Below are 20,514 nucleotides of genomic sequence, written 5' to 3'. Positions count from 1 at the left end.
GGGATGATGAGGAGGTGGGAAGGAGAGATGGATAAAGAGAGGGGAGGGATGGAGAGATGGATAAAGAGAGGGGAGGGATGGAGAGATGGATAAAGAGAGGGAGGGAAGGAGAGATGGATAAAGAGAGGGGAGGGAAGGAGAGATGGATAAAGAGAGGGGAGGGATGGAGAGATGGATAAAGAGAGGGGAGGGAAGGAGAGATGGATAAAGAGAGGGGAGGGATGGAGAGATGGATAAAGAGAGGGGAGGGATGGAGAGATGGATAAAGAGAGGGGAGGGAAGGAGAGATGGATAAAGAGAGGGGAGGGAAGGAGAGATGGATAAAGAGAGGGGAGGGAAGGAGAGATGGATAAAGAGAGGGAGGGATGGAGAGATGGATAAAGAGAGGGGAGGGAAGGAGAGATGGATAAAGAGAGGGGAGGCAAGGAGAGATGGATAAAGAGAGGGGAGGGATGGAGAGATGGATAAAGAGAGGGGAGGGATGGAGAGATGGATAAAGAGAGGGGAGGGATGGGGTGAGAGAGTGAGGTGGTACAGTTGTACAGAGCCCAGGGTCAGCTAGCTAGCTATAGGTCACAGATACAGGAAGAGAGAGTCAGCTAGCTAGCTATAGGTCACAGATACAGGAAGGGAGAGTCAACTAGCTAGCTATAAGGTCACAGATACAGGAAGGGAGAGTCAGCTAGCTAGCTATAAGGTCACAGATACAGGAAGGGAGAGTCAGCTAGCTAGCTATAAGGTCACAGATACAGGAAGGGAGACTCAGCTAGCTAGCTATAGGTCACAGATACAGGAAGGGAGAGTCAGCTAGCTAGCTATAGGTCACAGATACAGGAAGGGAGAGTCAGCTAGCTAGCTATAGGTCACAGATACAGGAAGGGAGAGTCAGCTAGCTAGCTATAGGTCACAGATACAGGAAGGGAGAGTCAGCTAGCTAGCTATAGGTCACAGATACAGGAAGGGAGAGTCAGCTAGCTAGCTATAGGTCACAGATACAGGAAGGGAGAGTCAGATAGCTAGCTATAGGTCACAGATACAGGAAGTGAGAGTCAGCTAGCTAGCTATAGGTCACAGATACAGGAAGGGAGAGTCAGCTAGCTAGCTATAGGTCACAGATACAGGAAGGGAGAGTCAGCTAGCTAGCTATAGGTCACAGATACAGGAAGGGAGAGTCAGCTAGCTAGCTATAGGTCACAGATACAGGAAGGGAGAGTCAGCTAGCTAGCTATAGGTCACAGATACAGGAAGGGAGAGTCAGCTAGCTAGCTATAGGTCACAGATACAGGAATGGAGAGTCAGCTAGCTAGCTATAGCTCCTCTCATCAACGACGAGACAGCCTACATGGAGGAGGTGAGGGCCCTCGGAGTGTGGTGTCAGGAAAATAACCTCACACTAAACGTCAACAAAACTAAGGAGATGATTGTGGACTTCAGGAAACAGCGGAGGGAACAGTAGTGGAGAGGGTTGTAAGTTTTAAGTTCCTCGGCGTACACATCACAGACAAACTGAATTGGTCCACCCACACAGACAGCCTCGTGAAGAAGGCGCAGCAGCGCCTCTTCAACCTCAGGAGGCTGAAGAAATTCAGCTCGTCACCAAAAGCACTCACAAACTTCTACAGATGCACAATCGAGAGCATCCTGTCGGGCTGTATCACCGCCTGGTACGGCAACTGCTCCGCCCACAACCGTAAGGCTCTCCAGAGGGTAGTGAGGACTGCACAACGCATCACCGGGGGCAAACTACCTGCCCTCCAGGACACCTACACCACCCGTTGTTACATGAAGGCCATAAAGATCATCAAGGACATCAACCACCCGAGCCACTGCCTGTTCACCCCGCTATCATCCAGAAGGCGAGGTCAGTACAGGTGCATCAAAGCTGGGACCGAGAGACTGAAAAACAGCTTCTATCACAAGGCCATCAGACTGTTAAACAGCCACCGCTAACATTGAGTGGCTGCTGCCAACTGACTCAACTCCAGCCACTTTAATAATGGGAATTGATGGGAAATGATGTAAATATATCACTAGCCACTTTAAACAATGCTACCTTATATAATGTTACTTACCCTACATTATTCATCTCATATGCATACGTATAAACTGTACTCTATATCATCGACTGCATCCTTATGTAATACATGTATCACTAGCCATTTTAACTATGCCACTTTGTTTACATACTCATCTCATATGTATATACTGTACTCGATACCATCTACTGTATCTTGCCTATGCTGCTCTGTACCATCACTCATTCATACATCCTTATGTACATATTCTTTATCCCCTTACACTGTGTATAAGACAGTAGTTTTGGAATTGTTAGTTAGATTACTTGTTGGTTATTACTGCATAGGCAAGATACAGTAGATGGTATTGAGTACAGTATATGTGTCATCCGCAAACTTGATGATTGAGTTGGAGGCGTGAGTGGCTACGCAGTCGTGGGTGAACAGGGAGTACAGGAGAGGGCTCAGAACGCACCCTTGTGGGGCCCCAGTGTTGAGGATCAGCGGGGTGGAGATGTTGTTGCCTACCCTCACCACCTGGGGGCGGCCCGTCAGGAAGTCCAGTACCCAGTTGCACAGGGCGGGGTCGAGACCCAGGGTCTCGAGCTTGATGACGAGCTTGGAGGGCACTATGGTGTTAAATGCCGAGCTGTAGCATTCTCACATAGCTATTCCTCTTGTCCAGATGGGTTAGGGCAATGTGCAGTGTGGTTGAGATTGCATCGTCTGTGGATGGTGTCAGGTAGGGTGGAGGTGATATGGTCCTTGACTAGTCTCTCAAAGCACTTCATGATGACGGAAGTGAGTGCTACGGGGCAGTAGTCGTTTAGCTCAGTTACCTTAGCTTTCTTGGGAACAGGAACAATGGTGGCCCTCTTGAAGCATGTGGGAACAACAGACTGGAATAGGGATTGATTGAATATGTCCGTAAACACACCAGCCAGCTGGTCTGCGCATGCTTTGAGGGCGCGGCTGGGGATGCCGTCTGGGCCTGCAGCCTTGCGAGGGTTGACATGTTTAAATGTTTTCCTCACGTCGGCTGCAGTGAAGGAGAGTCCGCATGTTTTAGTTGCGGGCAGTGTCAGTGGCACTGTATTGTCCTCAAAGCGGGCAAAAAAGTTATTTAATCTGCCTGGGAGCAAGACATCCTGGTCCGTGACGGTGCTGGTTTTCTTTTTGTAATCCGTGATTGACTGTAGACCCTGCCACATACCTCTTGTGTCTGAGCCGTTGAATTGAGATTCTACTTTGTCTCTATACTGACGCTTAGCTTGTTTGATTGCCTTGCGGAGGGAATAGTTACACTGTTTGTATTGTGGTCATGTTTCCAGTCACCTTGCCCTGATTAAAAGCAGTGATTCGCGCTTTCAGTTTCACGCGAATGCTGCCATCAATCCACGGTTTCTGGTTTGGGAATGTTTTGATCGTTGCTATGGGAACGACATCTTCAACGCACGTTCTAATGAACTCGCTCACCGAATCAGCGTATTTGTCAATGTTGTTGTCTGACGCAATACGAAACATATCCCAGTCCACGTGATGGAAGCAGTCTTGGAGTGTAGAGTCAGATTGGTCGGACCAGCGTTGGACAGACCTCAGCGCGGGAGCTTCTTGTTTTAGTTTCTGTCTGTATGCAGGGATCAACAAAATGGAGCCGTGGTCAGCTTTTCCCGAAAGGAGGGCGGGGCAGGGCCTTATATGCGTCGCGGAAGTTAGAATAGCAATGATCCAAGGTTTTTCCAGCCCTGGTTGCGCAATCGATATGCTGATAAAATTTAGGGAGTCTTGTTTTCAGATTAGCCTTGTTAAAATCCCCAGCTACAATGAATGCAGCCTCCGGATATATGGATTCCAGTTTGCAAAGAGTCAAATAAAGTTTGTTCAGAGCCATCGATGTGTCTGCTTGGGGGGGAATATATACGGCTGTGATTATAATCGAAGAGAATTCCCTTGGTAGATAATGCGGTCTATATTTGATTGTGAGGAATTCTACATCAGAAGGACTTGAGTTCCTGTATGTTGTTGTGACCACACCACGTCACGTTAACCATAAAGCATACGGCCCCGCCCCTCTTCTTACCAGAAAGATGTTTGTTTCTGTCGGCGCGATGCGTGGAGAAACCAGCTGGCTGCACCGTGTTTGTCCTCCTGTGTGCTGAGAGTGTCAGGTTCTTGTCCAGTTCTGGCATTTAGGTCGCCACAGACTAGTACATGCCCCTGGGCCTGGAAATGATTGATTTACCCCTCCAGGATGGAGAAGCTGTCTTCATTAAAGTATGGGGATTCTAGTGGGGGGATATAGGTAGCACACAGGAGGACATTTATCTCTGTTAAGATCATTTCCTTTTGAATTTCTAGCCAAATGTAAAATGTTCCTGTTTTGATTAATTTAATGGAGTAAGTTAGGTCTGCCCTATACCAAATTAGCATACCCCCTGAGTCCCTTCCCTGTTTCACAGCTGGTAGTTTGGTGGATGGGACTACCAGCTCCCTGTAACCTAGAGGACAACCAGTGGCTCCGTCTCCTCTAAACCAGGTTTCTTGCAGGATGACAATGTCTGTATCACCGATTTCTTTGGTGAAGTCCAGGTTCCTGCTCTTTAGGCCAAAGGCAGATGACCTCAGGCCTTGGATATTCCAGTATGATATAGTGAAGGCTTTTTGTTCCATAAAGTGTCCAATGTTGTTGGTCGTGGTTTGGCCTAAGGCCAGTAAGTGTGGGCAGAGCCTGCTGAGCATCTGGTACATGCCATTGGCTTGGGCGAGTGTAAGAGTGGGGGTGGGCCTGTTTGCCCACTCACTACCTGGGCGTATGTGTGACTTCCATGATGAGGCCCTCTTTGCGGGGATGGGGTGGGCAGGAGGGGCATGGTTGACGTGGGGGGGTGTTGATTGGTTGGGGTGGGGTTGTGGATGTGTCTGGGGGTGCTGTCGTCTGGATGTAAGTCCTCTTGGCGTGGGTCCTCTATGTGTAGGTCCAGGGGTTGGTCCAGGGGTTGGTCCTGCAGGTCTTGGAGGGTGTCTCGCTGGTCTGGTTGGGGTGTCTATTGATCTGTTGCTCCTGTGTGAAGTGTTGGGGATACGTTTGAGAGCGATGTCCTTTAGAGTCCGGGCAAAGGTGGGCCCTGCTGCCTTGTAGAGGTGGACCTGGTCATAGAGGCTGTTCAAGTCCAGGGTGGAGTGGTGAGCCAGGAAAACATTTGGTTTTGAGTCCCAGTCACAGGAAATACTTGCATTTACCCGCTGTATTGTGGCAGGGTGTAGGTAACTACTTGTGCGTTAGGGAAAGTAGAAGAAGCCTTTTCAATCACTCCCTTCAGTGCTGTGGCCACCCTTACCTGCTGTGCTCTCAGGTCGTTTGTGCCTGTGTGTATTATTATGTGGCTGGGTGAGCCTAGTTGGTCCTCAGACAGAAGGTTGAGGGTGCGCTGGGTGTTTGGACACCAGACTTTAGACACACTGTGTTTGGGAAAACGTTTTTTTATTCTATATATTTCCCATTTGAGTCCATAAGGAGTCAAATCTGTGTCTTGTGTTTGTCCTCAGTGGGTGTGGGGGGGGTTGTCAGAAGGGCTATCAGGGTGGCTGACAGGGGGGTGCTCAGAGGGGGTGAGAGCCGCTGGGCTTGGGGGTTTTCTTTTGTCTGTTCTGCTATGGTGTCGACTCTATGGTCAGGGTCTGGTGTGGACTGTTCTGCTGTGGTGTCGAGACTTTTGTCGGGTGCTGAGGTGGGCTGTTCTGCTGGCTTCTCTGTGGGGTTGGCCACATCTCTAGGGGGTTGTTCTCTGTCACACGCCATCCCCCCTCAACATCTCCTCCAGCAGTCTGATCCTCTCATCTAGTGCTCTTCTCCTGCTCTTTCTCTTGTTGAAGTTGTCTCACCACTGTCCAGAGTGCAGATATGTCTCTGTCCACCTCCAGCTCTCCGGGTCTGGTTCAGAGAGTGTTGTTGTGCTGGACTGTTGTCTGGGTCTATGCAGACTGGAATGTAATCACCACTGGTGTCCCCCAGGGCTCTGTTCTAGGCCCTCTCCTATTCTCGCTATACACCAAGTCACTTGGCTCTGTCATAGCCTCACATGGTCTCTCCTATCATTGCTATGCAGACGACACACAATTAATCTTCTCCTTTCCCCCTTCTGATGACCAGGTGGCGAATCGCATCTCTGCATGTCTGGCAGACATATCAGTGTGGATGACGGATCACCACCTCAAGCTGAACCTCGGCAAGACGGAGCTGCTCTTCCTCCCGGGGAAGGACTGCCCGTTCCATGATTTCGCCATCACGGTTGACAACTCCATTGTGTCCTCCTCCCAGAGCGCTAAGAACCTTGGCGTGATCCTGGACAACACCCTGTCGTTCTCAACTAACATCAAGGCGGTGGCCCGTTCCTGTAGGTTCATGCTCTACAACATCCGCAGAGTACGACCCTGCCTCACACAGGAAGTGGCGCAGGTCCTAATCCAGGCACTTGTCATCTCCCGTCTGGATTACTGCAACTCGCTGTTGGCTGGGCTCCCTGCCTGTGCCATTAAACCCCTACAACTCATCCAGAACGCCGCAGCCCGTCTGGTGTTCAACCTTCCCAAGTTCTCTCACGTCACCCCGCTCCTCCGCTCTCTCCACTGGCTTCCAGTTGAAGCTCGCATCCGCTACAAGACCATGGTGCTTGCCTACGGAGCTGTGAGGGGAACGGCACCTCAGTACCTCCAGGCTCTGATCAGGCCCTACACCCAAACAAGGGCACTGCGTTCATCCACCTCTGGCCTGCTCGCCTCCCTACCACTGAGGAAGTACAGTTCCCGCTCAGCCCAGTCAAAACTGTTCGCTGCTCTGGCCCCCCAATGGTGGAACAAACTCCCTCACGACGCCAGGACAGCGGAGTCAATCACCACCTTCCGGAGACACCTGAAACCCCACCTCTTTAAGGAATACCTATGATAGGATAAGTAATCCTTCTCACCCCCCCCCTTTAAGATTTAGTTGCACTATTGTAAAGTGACTGTTCTACTGGATGTCATAAGGTGAATGCACCAATTTGTAAGTCGCTCTGGATAAGAGCGTCTGCTAAATGACTTAAATGTAAAATGTAAATGTAATCACCTGCTGTTCCAGCTCCACCTGCCTTACCTCCAGCTGGTATCCTTCATTTCAATGAGGGATTAGTAATCTGTGCTGGGAGGTTGACTCTCCGCTGGGGGTCGCTCGTCTGTGGGGTTATATAATGAGGTCTGGTCTGACCCGCTCGGGGTGGGGGTGTCTTTCTCAAGGGAGAGCTTCTCCTGCTGGGCTAATTCTTTAATTTGGTGAAAGTCCAGCTGAAACGGTTTGGGGTTGCCCTGTACCATTACTGTTCCAGACTTATAGAGGTTTATATTAGCTGACTCAGGGTCCTCGTTGTCAAGTATCCTGGGTTTAGGTTTTGAGTTTTGATTTGAAGTGAGGGTTATGTTGTCGAAGATAGCATCCTGTATATGTTCCTGACAAAAAATCCAAGTTAATCTAACTCTAAATCTATATTTTTTTAAGAAAATGCTGAAAAATGCAGGAACTCATCTGATCGTGACCTCTGCTCTCTGTGCTCTCTGTGCCCTCTGTGCCCTCTGTGCCCTCTGTGCCCTCTGTGCTCTCTGTGCTCTCTGTGCTCTCTCTGCTCTCTGCTCTCTCTGCTCTGTGCTCTCTCTCTGTCTCTGTCTGTCTCTACTCTCTCTCTGTCTCTGCTCTCTCTCTGCTCTCTGTGCCCTCTGTGCTCTCTGTGCTCTCTGTGCTCTCTCTGCTCTCTGCTCTCTCTGCTCTGTGCTCTCTCTCTGTCTCTGTCTGTCTCTACTCTCTCTCTGTCTCTGTGCTCTCTGTGCTCTCTGTGCTCTCTCTGCTCTCTGCTCTCTCTCTGTCTCTGTCTGTCTCTACTCTCTCTCTGTCTCTGCTCTCTCTCTGCTCTCTGTCTCTACTCTCTCTGCTCTCTCTCTCTCTGCTCCCTCTCTGCTCTCGTTCTACTTTCTCTCGGCAACACTGGCAGTTATTGTAGTGCTATGCTGGTTAGCCTATCACTGTGGTGTTGTGTGGTGACAGTAAAATCACGACAATGTGAGTTAGTGATGTCCGTGTCAAATCATATTACACATTAGCCAACGCTGGTGTTGATGAGGATATTCAGATGCTATTGCAGGAATAGGTGTGTTGCTATTGCAGGAATAGATGTGTTGCTATTGCAGGAATATATATGTTGCTATTGCAGGATTAGGCTTGTTGCTATTTCAGGATTAATTTAGTTGCAAACGGGCGATTAGGCTTGTTGCTATTGCAGGATTAGGTTTGTAGCTATTGCTGGATTATGCTTGTTGCTAATGGGGGATTAGGCTTCTTGCTAATGGGTGATTAGCCTTGTTGCTATTGCTGGATTAGGCTTGTTGCTATTGTGGGATTAGCCTTGTTGCTATTGTGGGATTAGCCTTGTTGCTTTTGCAAGATTAGCCTTGTTGCTATTGTGGGATTAGCCTTGTTGCTATTGTGGGATTAGCCTTGTTGCTATTGCGGGATTAGCCTTGTTGCTATTTCAGGATTAGGCTTGTTGCTATAGCAGGATTAGGCTTGTTGCTATATCAGGATTAGGCTTGTTGCTATAGCAGGATTAGGTTTGTTGCTATTTCAGGATTAGGCTTGTTGCTATAGCAAGATTAGGTTTGTTGCTATTTCAGGATTAGGCTTGTTGCTATTTCAGGATTAGGCTTGTTGCTATTTCAGGATTAGACTTGTTGCTATTTCAGGATTAGGTTTGTTGCTATTGCAGGATTAGGCTTGTTGCTATTGCAGGATTAGGCTTGTTGCTATTGCAGGATTAGGCTTGTTGCTATTTCAGGATTAGGCTTGTTGCTATTGCAGGATTAGGTTTGTTGCTATTGCAGGATTAGGTTTGTTGCTATTGCAGGATTAGGCTTGTTGCTATTGCAGGATTAGGCTTGTTGCTATTTCAGGATTAGGTTTGTTGCTATTTCAGGATTAGACTTGTTGCTATTTCAGGATTAGACTTGTTGCTATTTCAGGATTAGACTTGTTGCTATTTTAGGATTAGACTTGTTGCTATTGTAGGATTAGATTTGTTGCTATTGCAGGACAGGGCTTTGTGATGGCCACTCCAATACCTTGACTTTGTTGCCCTTAAGCCATTTTGCCAAAACTTTGGACGTTTGCTTGGGGTCATTGTCCATTTGGAAGACCCATTTGCGACCAAACTTTAACTTCCTGACTGATGTCTTAATATGTTGCTTCAATATATCCACAGAATTTTCCCCTCCCATGATGCCATCTATTTTGTGAAGTGCACCAGACCCTCCTGCAGCAAAGCACCCCCACAACATGATGCTGCCACCCCCATGCTTCACAGTTGGGATGGTGTTCTTCGGCTTGCAAGCCTCCCCCTTTTTCCTCCTAACATAACAATGGTTATTATGGCATTTGGAAATTGCTCCCAAGGATGAACCAGACTTGTGGAGGTCTCCCATTTTTTTTCTGAGGTCTTGGCTGATTTCTTTTGATTTTCCCATGATGTCAAGCAAAGAGGCACTAAGTTTGAAGGTAGGCCTTGTAATGCATCCACAGATACACCTCCAATTCACTCAAATGAAGTCAATTAGCCTATCAGAAGCTTCTTAACGCAGTGTCCCAAGAAGGGCCAGAAGTATACAGAATGGTGTCGTCCGTGTAGAGGTGGATCAGAGACTCACCAGCAGCAAGAGCGACATCATTGATGTATACAGAGACGAGAGTCGGCCTGAGAATTGAATTCTGTGGCACCCCCATAGAAACTGCCATAGGTCCTGACAACAGGCCCCCCAATTTGACACACTGAACTCTGTCTGAGAAGTAGTTAGTGAACCAGGTGAGGCAATCATTTGAGAAACCAAGGCTGTCGAGTCTGCCGTTAAGTATACGGTGATTGACAGAGTCGAAAGCCTTGGCCAGGTCGATGAAGACGGCTACACAGTAATGTTTCTTATCGATGGCGGTTAAGATATCGTTTAGGACCTTGAGAGTGGCTGAGGTGCACCCATGACAAGCTCGGAAACCAGATTGCTTAGCGGTGAAGATACGTTGGGATTCGAGATGGTCGATGATCTGTTTGTTCACTTGGCTTTCGAAAGACTTTAGAATTGCAGGGCAGGATGGATATAGGTGTCATGACGTTGGCCCTGGGGGATAGGTTTATGACCGTCATAAATACCTCTTCCCCACTTTCCTTCTCTAACCTAAATCAAATCAAATCAAATTTATTTATATAGCCCTTCGTACATCAGCTGATATCTCAAAGTGCTGTACAGAAACCCAGCCTAAAACCCCAAACAGCAAACAATGCAGGTGTAAAAGCACGGTGGCTAGGAAAAACTCCCTAGAAAGGCCAAAACCTAGGAAGAAACCTAGAGAGGAACCGGGCTATGTGGGGTGGCCAGTCCTCTTCTGGCTGTGCCGGGTAGAGATTATAACAGAACATGACCAAGATGTTCAAATGTTCATAAATGACCAGCATGGTCAAATAATAATAAGGCAGAACAGTATACGTTCTGTATACGTAACCAGTAGTAACCTGGTTACAATTAAAAAAACTTGGTTAACATAGAGATTCTGGGAACATCAGAAGGTGGGGGGGAAATGAACTATATTCTGGTAATGCAACCAATGGAACAGATGCGGTGGTACTTAATGAATATGATGTCAGTTCATCTGAGACATTCTCATCAATGATAAGATGACAAACTCTATATTGGTTCCTGTCTTCCCTGAAAAGTTGCATATCGCGGGGACTATTCGAAGCTAGTGCAGTACGCCACAGGATGTTTTTGTGCTGGTCAAGGGCAGTCAGGTCTGGAGTGAACCAAGGGCTATATCTGTTCTTAGTTCTACTGTAGAATCATTGACCAGATGAAAGTCAAACCTAGATAACACATAAATTGCTCACATAAACATATTTAGCAGATGTTGATGTGGTTGTAGACGACATTGTTGTGTTTCTAGCTCCAACAATGCAGTGATATCTAACAATTCCCAACAATACACACAAATCTAAAGTAAAAGAATGGAATTAATAAATATATAAATATTAGGACGAGCAATGTGAAGTCTAAAATACAGTAGAATAGAATACAGTATATAAACATTATTAAAGTGGTCATTGATTACATGTATGCAGGGCAGCAGCCTCTAAGATGCAGAGTTGAGTTACTTGGTTTTAGCTGGCTAGTGATGGCTATTTAACAGTCCGATGGCCTTGAGATAGATGTTTTTCAGTCTCTCGTTCCCAGCTTTTGATGCACCTTTACTGACCTCGCCTTCTGGATGGTAACGGGGTGAACGGGCCGTGGCTCGGGTGGTTGATGTCCTTGATGATATTTTTGGCCTTCCTATGACATCAGGTGCTGTAGATGTCTTGGAGGGCAGGAAGTTTGCCCCCGGTGATGTGTTGGGCAGAACGCCCTCTGGAGAGCCCTGTGGTTGTGGGCGGTGCAGTTGCCGTACCAGGCGGCGATACATCCCAACAGGATGCTCTCTGTAAAAGTGAAAATGTCTCAAAGGCAGTTTAAGGCGCCGCCTTCACTCTCTGTGTGGGTTCAGATTGTCACAGTAGTTAAAACATCTTCGGGATCGGTGTCCCATCCACGTGACGTTGAGTTAACGTAGGCTAATGCGATTAGCATGAGGTTGTAAGTAACAAGAACATTTCCCAGGACATAGACATATCTGATATTGGCAGAAAGCTTACATTCTTGTTAATCTAACTGCACTGTCCAATTTACAGTGGAATAATACCATGCTATTGTTTGAGGAGAGTGCACATTTATGAACAGTTATGAACTTGACAAGTTGATAATAAACCAATTAGGCCCTTTAGGAGCAGTCGTGATACACAGTTTTAAACAGAAATACAATGGTTCATTGCATCAGTCTAAAACTTTGTAGATACACTGCTGACATCTAGTGGCCAAAATCTAAATTGCTTCTGGGCTGGAATTACATTACATTACATTACATTTAAGTCATTTAGCAGACGCTCTTATCCAGAGCGACTTACAAATTGGTGCATTCACCTTATGACATTCAGTGGAACAACCACTTTACAATAGTGCATCTAAATATTTTAAGGGGGGGGGTGAGAAGGATTACTTTATCCTATCCTAGGTATTCCTTAAAGAGGTGGGGTTTCAGGTGTCTCCGGAAGGTGGTGATTGACTCCGCTGTCCTGGCGTCGTGAGGGAGTTTGTTCCACCATTGGGGGGCCAGAGCAGTGAACAGTTTTGACTGGGCTGAGCGGGAACTGTACTTCCTCAGTGGTAGGGAGGCGAGCAGGCCAGAGGTGGATGAATGCAGTGCCCTTGTTTGGGTGTAGGGCCTGATCAGAGCCTGGAGGTACTGAGGTGCCGTTCCCCTCACAGCTCCGTAGGCAAGCACCATGGTCTTGTAGCGGATGCGAGCTACAACTGGAAGCCAGTGGAGAGAGCGGAGGAGCGGGGTGACGTGAGAGAACTTGGGAAGGTTGAACACTAGACGGGCTGCGGCGTTCTGGATGAGTTGTAGGGGTTTAATGGCACAGGCAGGGAGCCCAGCCAACAGCGAGTTGCAGTAATCCAGACGGGAGATGACAAGTGCCTGGATTAGGACCACCGCCGCTTCCTGTGTGAAGCAGGGTCGTACTCTGCGGATGTTGTAGAGCATGAACCTACAGGGACGGGCCACCACCTTGATGTTAGTTGAGAACGACAGGGTGTTATCCAGGATCACACCAAGGTTCTTAGCGCTCTGGGAGGAGGACACAATGGAGTTGTCAACCGTGATGGCGAGATCATGGAACGGGCAGTCCTTCCCCGGGAGGAAGAGCAGCTCCGTCTTGCCGAAGTTCAGCTTGAGGTGGTGATCCGTCATCCACACTGATATGTCTGCCAGACATGCAGAGATGCGATTCGCCACCTGGTCATCAGAAGGGGGAAAGGAGAAGATTAATTGTGTGTCGTCTGCATAGCAATGATAGGAGAGACCATGTGAGGTTATGACAGAGCCAAGTGACTTGGTGTATAGCAAGAATAGGAGAGGGCCTAGAACAGAGCCCTGGGGGACACCAGTGGTGAGAGCGCGTGGTGAGGAGACAGATTCTCGCCACGCCACCTGGTAGGAGCGACCTGTCAGGTAGGACGCAATCCAAGCGTGGGCCGCGCCGGAGATGCCCAACTCGGAGAGGGTGGAGAGGAGGATCTGATGGTTCACAGTATCGAAGGCAGCCGATAGGTCTAGAAGGATGAGAGCAGAGGAGAGAGAGTTAGCTTTAGCGGTGCGGAGCGCCTCCGTGATACAGAGAAGAGCAGTCTCAGTTGAATGACTAGTCTTGAAACCTGACTGATTTGGATCAAGAAGGTCATTCTGAGAGAGATAGCATAATATAGATGATGGAGATGGAATAATACATTATGGCCTTTCTCTTGCATTTCAAAGACAAAAAATACAAAATAACAGTTTTTTATTTTCTTTTTATTGTCTTTTATCAGATCTATTGTGCTTAATTTTCCTACATTGCTTTCATGTTTCCACAAACTTCAAAGTGTATCCTTTCAAATTGTACCAAGAATATGCATATTCTTGATTTGGGTATGTCATTTTAGAGAGGTGTAGGGGGCTGCATTTAACCCTACCTCCCTGTACTCTGTTCTGCATCTTAGACACTAACCAGCTACCTCCCTGTACTCTGTTCTGCCACCTTAGACACTAACCCTACCTCCCTGTACTCTGTTCTGCCACCTTAGACACTAACCCTACCTCCCTGTACTCTGTTCCGCCACCTTAGACACTAACCCTACCTCCCTGTACTCTGTTCTGCATCTTAGACACTAACCCTACCTCCCTGTACTCTGTTCTGCCACCTTAGACACTAACCCTACCTCCCTGTACTCTGTTCTGCATCTTAGACACTAACCCTACCTCCCTGTACTCTGTTCTGCCACCTTAGACACTAACCCTACCTCCCTGTACTCTGTTCTGCCACCTTAGACACTAACCCTACCTCCCTGTACTCTGTTCTGCCACCTTAGACACTAACCCTACCTCCCTGTACTCTGTTCTGCCACCTTAGACACTAACCCTACCTCCCTGTACTCTGTTCTGCCACCTTAGACACTACTACATTTTGAGAGTATTTATGTGTGTCTGTGTACTACATATTATGCTATAGCCACCAACCCTGACACTGCATAACACACAGTAACAGCCCCTGTAAGAATACAGACCTCTTACAGCCTCTTACAACCTATAATCACTGAAGCATTTACCATTCACTATCATCCCTGACACACACCGACATGTCTGTCCGCTCCCCCTCCCCTTGTCTCCTCTTTTCAGTTGGCATTCTGCCAGAACCACAGAGCGTCTCGACTCGTTCCATTGGACAGACATTCTGCGCCTCGACTCGTTCCATTGGACAGACATTCTGCTCCTCGACTCGTTCCATTGGACAGACATTCTGCTCCTCGACTCGTTCCATTGGACAGACATTCTGCGCCTCGACTCGTTCCATTGGACAGACATTCTGCTCCTCGACTCGTTCCATTGGACAGACATTCTGCGCCTCGACTCGTTCCATTGGACAGACATTCTGCGCCTCGACTCGTTCCATTGGACAGACATTCTGCTCCTCGACTCGTTCCATTGGACAGACATTCTGCTCCTCGACTCGTTCCATTGGACAGACATTCTGCTCCTCGACTCGTTCCATTGGACAGACATTCTGCGCCTCGACTCGTTCCATTGGACAGACATTCTGCGCCTCGACTCGTTCCATTGGACAGACATTCTGCTCCTCGACTCGTTCCATTGGACAGACATTCTGCTCCTCGACTCGTTCCATTGGACAGACATTCTGCTCCTCGACTCGTTCCATTGGACAGACATTCTGCTCCTCGACTCGTTCCATTGGACAGACATTCTGCGCCTCGACTCGTTCCATTGGACAGACATTCTGCTCCTCGACTCGTTCCATTGGACAGACATTCTGCTCCTCGACTCGTTCCATTGGACAGACATTCTGCTCCTCGACTCGTTCCATTGGACAGACATTCTGCTCCTCGACTCGTTCCATTGGACAGACATTCTGCTCCTCGACTCGTTCCATTGGACAGACATTCTGCTCCTCGACTCGTTCCATTGGACAGACATTCTGCGCCTCGACTCGTTCCATTGGACAGACATTCTGCTCCTCGACTCGTTCCATTGGACAGACATTCTGCTCCTCGACTCGTTCCATTGGACAGACATTCTGCTCCTCGACTCGTTCCATTGGACAGACATTCTGCTCCTCGACTCGTTCCATTGGACAGACATTCTGCGCCTCGACTCGTTCCATTGGACAGACATTCTGCTCCTCGACTCGTTCCATTGGACAGACATTCTTAATTTCAGCCAGGTTGTTTCAAAGTACTAATGTGACTCTAAAAGCATGTTTCCTCTCTACAGGGAAGGCTATGATGCCAGCTGTCCTGATTACAAACTGGAAAGTTAGTATTTTCAGTGTGTTCCACTAGCCTGTGTTGTGGTGGAGATCCTTGGTGCTTGTATTGGTGTGATGCACAGTAGGGGTTCTCTTTGTGGGGACATATGGTATTAATGTGTTAGCTTGAAATAACACTCATATGTTTTGCTCTGATTCAGTTGTAATGCTGTTGTTTAGTAGATACATTGAGAAGTATAAAGTATACAAGCTCTTTGCTTTCCTTTCTCTGAGCCTCTGACTCTCCCTCTCTGTCCCTCTCTCTTTCTATGTATTTCTCACTCTTTCTCTCTCTCAATTCAATGGGAATGTAATTTTAATTGAAGGGCTTTATTGGCATGGGAAACATTGCCAAAGCAAGTGAAATAGATCATAAACAAAAAGTGAAATTTACATTTAAAAAATGAACAGTAAACATTACACTCACAGAAGTTCCAAAATAATAAAGATATTTAAAAGGTCATTATGTTTATTATTATTATTATACAGTGTTGTAACGATGTACAAACAGTTAAAGTACAACATTGAAAATAAATAAACCTGTGTTCAAATCAAATGTTATTTGTCACATGTGCAGAATATCATGAACATTACTTACAGCCCTTAACTAGTGAAACAGTTAAGTGCAGTTCAAGAAGAGAAAAAGGCAATTTTCACCAAACTAAACTAAAGTAAAAAGATAATAAAAAGCAGAGGATTGTATCAGATGTAATGTAATGGAGATCCCTTGGTGGTTCACTGTGGGGACGACGTCGTCAAAGCACTTATTGATGAAGCAATGAATGACTGAGGTGGTGTACTCCTCAATGCCATTGGATGAATCACGGAACATATTCCAGTCTGTACTAGCAAAACAGTCCTGTAGCTTAGCATTCGCGTCATCTGACCACTTCCGTATTGAGCTAGTCACGGGTACTTCCTGCTTTCGTTTTTTGCTTGGAAGCAGGAATCAGGAGGATAGAGTTATGGTCAGATTTGCCAAAATGGAGGGCGAGCTTTGTACACGTCTCTGTGTGTGGAGTAAAGGTGGTCTAGAGCTTTGTACACATCTCTGTGTGTGGAGTAAAGGTGGTCTAGAGCTTTGTACACATCTCTGTGTGTGGAGTAAAGGTGGTCTAGAGCTTTGTACACGTCTCTGTGTGTTGAGTAAAGGTGGTCTAGAGCTTTGCATGCGTCTCTGTGTGTTGAGTAAAGGTGGTCTAGAGCTTTGTACACGTCTCTGTGTGTGGAGTAAAGGTGGTCTAGAGCTTTGTACACGTCTCTGTGTGTGGAGTAAAGGTGGTCTAGAGCTTTGTACACGTCTCTGTGTGTGGAGTAAAGGTGGTCTAGAGCTTTGTACACGTCTCTGTGTGTTGAGTAAAGGTGGTCTAGAGCTTTGTACACGTCTCTGTGTGGAGTAAAGGTGGTCTAGAGCTTTGTACACGTCTCTGTGTGTGGAGTAAAGGTGGTCTAGAGCTTTGTACACGTCTCTGTGTGTGGAGTAAAGGTGGTCTAGAGCTTTGTACACGTCTCTGTGTGTTGAGTAAAGGTGGTCTAGAGCTTTGTACACGTCTCTGTGTGGAGTAAAGGTGGTCTAGAGCTTTGTACATGTCTCTGTGTGTTGAGTAAAGGTGGTCTAGAGTTGTTTTCCTCTGGTTGCACATGTGACATGCTGGTAGAAAATGTTTTACAGAAGGAAAACAAAAATAAGTTAAATATGGGTTGTATTGACAGTGGTGTTTGTTCTTCACTGGTTGCCCTTCTTTTGTGGCAACAGGTCACACATCTTGCTACTGTGATGTCACACTGTGGAATTTCACCCAGTAGATATGTGAGTATATCAACATTGGATTTGTTTTCAAATACACAACCATAAAATGGGTTCTATAACTGATTCAGGTATTATTATTTTGTCAAATCAAATCAAATGTATTTATATAGCCCTTCTTACATCAGCTGATTTCTCAAAGTGCTGTACAGAAACCCAGCCTATAAAACCACAAACAGCAAGCAATGCAGGTGTAGAAGCACAGTGGCTAGGAAAAACTCCCTAGAAAGGCCAAAACCTAGGAAGAAACCTAGAGGAACCAGGCTATGAGCGGTGGCCAGTCCTCTTCTGGCTGTGCCGGGTGGAGATTATAACAGAACATGGCCAAGATGTTCAAATGTTCATAAATGTTCCACTAGAGGGTTATCTTCAACCACCAACTTACCATCCTGAGACAAGGCCGAGTATACACAAAGGTCTCCGCCATGGCACAACCCAAGGGGGGGGGGGCGCCAACCCAGACAGGAAGATCACGTCAGTGACTCAACCCACTCAAGTGACGCACCCCTCCTGAAGACGGCATGGAAGATCCTAATTGGAATGCATTTGATGGCATAGAAGGCCCTTGTCTCTCAGATCTTTCACAGCTTTGTGGAAGTTACTTGTGGCTGTGATGTTTAGGGACAAGGTATGCATAGTTTTTATGATCTCTCCCTCTTGTTCTCTCTTTCTCTTGCTCTGTCTTGCTCTCTCTCGCTGTCTCTCTCTCTCTCGCTGTCTCTCTCTCTCTCTATCGCTGTCTCTCTCTTTCTCTCTCTCTCTCTCTCTATCGCTGTCTCTGTCTCTCTCTCTCTCTCTCTCTCTCTCTCTCTCTCTCTCTCTCTCTCTCTCTCTCTCTCTCTCTCTCTCTCTCTCTCTCTCTCTCTCTCTCTCTCTCTCTCGCTGTCTCTCTCTTTCACTTTGCTCTGCTCTGTGTGCATTTCAACAGATGGTTGAAACATATTCAATAAATCAGTTTTGTGGAAGAAGAAGACTTCTTCATTTCCCAGTGCACCTGTTTTGACCAGGGTTCCATGTGGACCCCAAGGCATCTGAATCTGTTTTATTGGTCTGGCAGGGTTTTGTTGAAACGAGATGGTTTTCAGACATTCATATTTATGACAGAGAAACCTCATTTGAAATTGTGTTTTTTACAGTGGATAAAAGGAGAGACTCAGAGCTAGAAAATTGTATATTCAACACTACAGTTGAGGAACAATGGGAAAGTAATTTTGTTTTGAAAGTAAACTCACTTTGGAGAAAATGGCCTTTGAATGATTTGGTATCGAGTGAAGAGCTCTTATTTGTCTACACCCATTTATCATCGTTCACACCCTCTTAAGCTTTAGCCCCACCCTCCTCGTTTCGCTCTCAAAGCACTTGAAGCTCTGGCCGATGATTTGTTTACCTCTGGATAACATGAAAACAGCCTAACCAGCTCTGCAGGCAACAATTACATTACACTTCTTTCCAGACATTAAAGGGCACTGGCAATATTCTTTACTTTACTGACTTTATCGTCCCCATGGGGAAATGTAGTTTCAGTATCATGTACACGTTTAAAGTGGCGTTTAAATAAAAAAAACAATTGACAATACAACTTTCATACCAGTTTCATACCAATAAAAAGAGACTAGACTGCTGGCCTTACTGGGTGGCTAGGAACCTGCTGGCCTTACTGGGTGGCTAGGAACCTGCTGGCCTTACTGGGTGGATAGGAACCAGCAGGCTAATGGGTGGATGGGAACCTGCTGGCCTTACTGGGTGGCTAGGAACCTGCTGGCCTTACTGGGTGGATAGGAACCTGCTGGCCTTACTGGGTGGATAGGAACCAGCAGGCTAATGGGTGGATAGGAACCTGCTGGCCTTACTGGGTGGATAGGAACCTGCTGGCCTTACTGGGTGGCTATGAACCAGCAGGCTAATGGGTGGATAGGAACCTGCTGGCCTTACTGGGTGGCTATTAACCAGCAGGCTAATGGGTGGATAGGAACCTGCTGGCCTTACTGGGTGGCTATGAACCAGCAGGCTAATGGGTGGATAGGAACCTGCAGGCCTTACTGGGTGGCTAGGAACCAGCAGGCTAATGGGTGGATAGGAACCTGCAGGCCTTACTGGGTGGCTAGGAACCAGCAGGCTAATGGGTGGATGGGAACCTGCTGTCCTTACTGGGTCGATAGGAACTTTAACATCATAGATGTGTATGACGTGGTTAGATAGGATAGGAACATTAGCCTGCTGGCCTTACTGGGTCGATAGGAACATTAGCCTGCTGGCCTTACTGGGTGGATAGGAACATTAGCCTGCTGGCCTTACTGGGTGGATAGGAACTTTAACATCATAGATGTGTATGACGTGGTTAGATAGGATAGGAACATTAGCCTGCTGGCCTTACTGGGTCGATAGGAACATTAGCCTGCTGGCCTTACTGGGTGGATAGGAACATTAGCCTGCTGGCCTTACTGGGTGGATAGGAACATTAGCCTGCTGGCCTTACTGGGTGGATAGGAACATAAGCCTGCTGGCCTTACTGGGTGGATAGGAACATTAGCCTGCTGGCCTTACTGGGTGCATAGGAACATTAGCCTGCTGGCCTTACTGGGTGGATAGGAACATAAGCCTGCTGGCCTTACTGGGTGGATAGGAACATTAGCCTGCTGGCCTTACTGGGTGGATAGGAACATTAGCCTGCTGGCCTTACTGGGTGCATAGGAACATTAGCCTGCTGGTCTTACTGGGTGGATAGGAACATTAGCCTGCTGGTCTTACTGAGTGGATAGGAACATTAGCCTGCTGGTCTTACTGAGTCTATAGGAACATTAGCCTGCTGGCCTTACTGAGTCTATAGGAACATTAGCCTGCTGGCCTTACTGGGTCGATAGGAACTTTAACATCATAGATGTGTATGATGTGGTTAGATAGGATAGGAACATTAGCCTGCTGGCCTTACTGGGTGGATAGGAACTTTAACATCATAGATGTGTATGATGCGGTTAGATAGGATAGGAACTTTAACATCATAGATGTGTATGATGTGGTTAGATAGGATAGGAACTTTAACATCATAGATGTGTATGATGTGGTTAGATAGGATAGGAACTTTAACATCATAGATGTGTATGATGCGGTTAGATAGGATAGGAACATTAGCCTGCTGGACTTACTGGGTGGATAGGAACTTTAACATCATAGATGT

The 20,514-nt window shown here is 47.1% G+C and overlaps 1 protein-coding gene across 2 annotated transcripts in view; it reads left to right on the top strand.

Annotated features, from left to right (window-relative positions):
• runx1t1 (RUNX1 partner transcriptional co-repressor 1) overlaps positions 1-20,514 on the top strand; it is a 165,023-nt gene that overhangs the window by 24,643 nt on the left and 119,866 nt on the right. The window lies entirely within an intron of this gene.

The sequence above is a fragment of the Oncorhynchus gorbuscha genome, linkage group LG24, assembly GCF_021184085.1.
Source record: "Oncorhynchus gorbuscha isolate QuinsamMale2020 ecotype Even-year linkage group LG24, OgorEven_v1.0, whole genome shotgun sequence".
Classification (NCBI taxonomy): Eukaryota; Metazoa; Chordata; class Actinopteri; order Salmoniformes; family Salmonidae; genus Oncorhynchus; species Oncorhynchus gorbuscha.
Note: the sequence above shows the minus strand (reverse complement) of the source record. Positions and strands in the feature narration are given on the sequence as shown.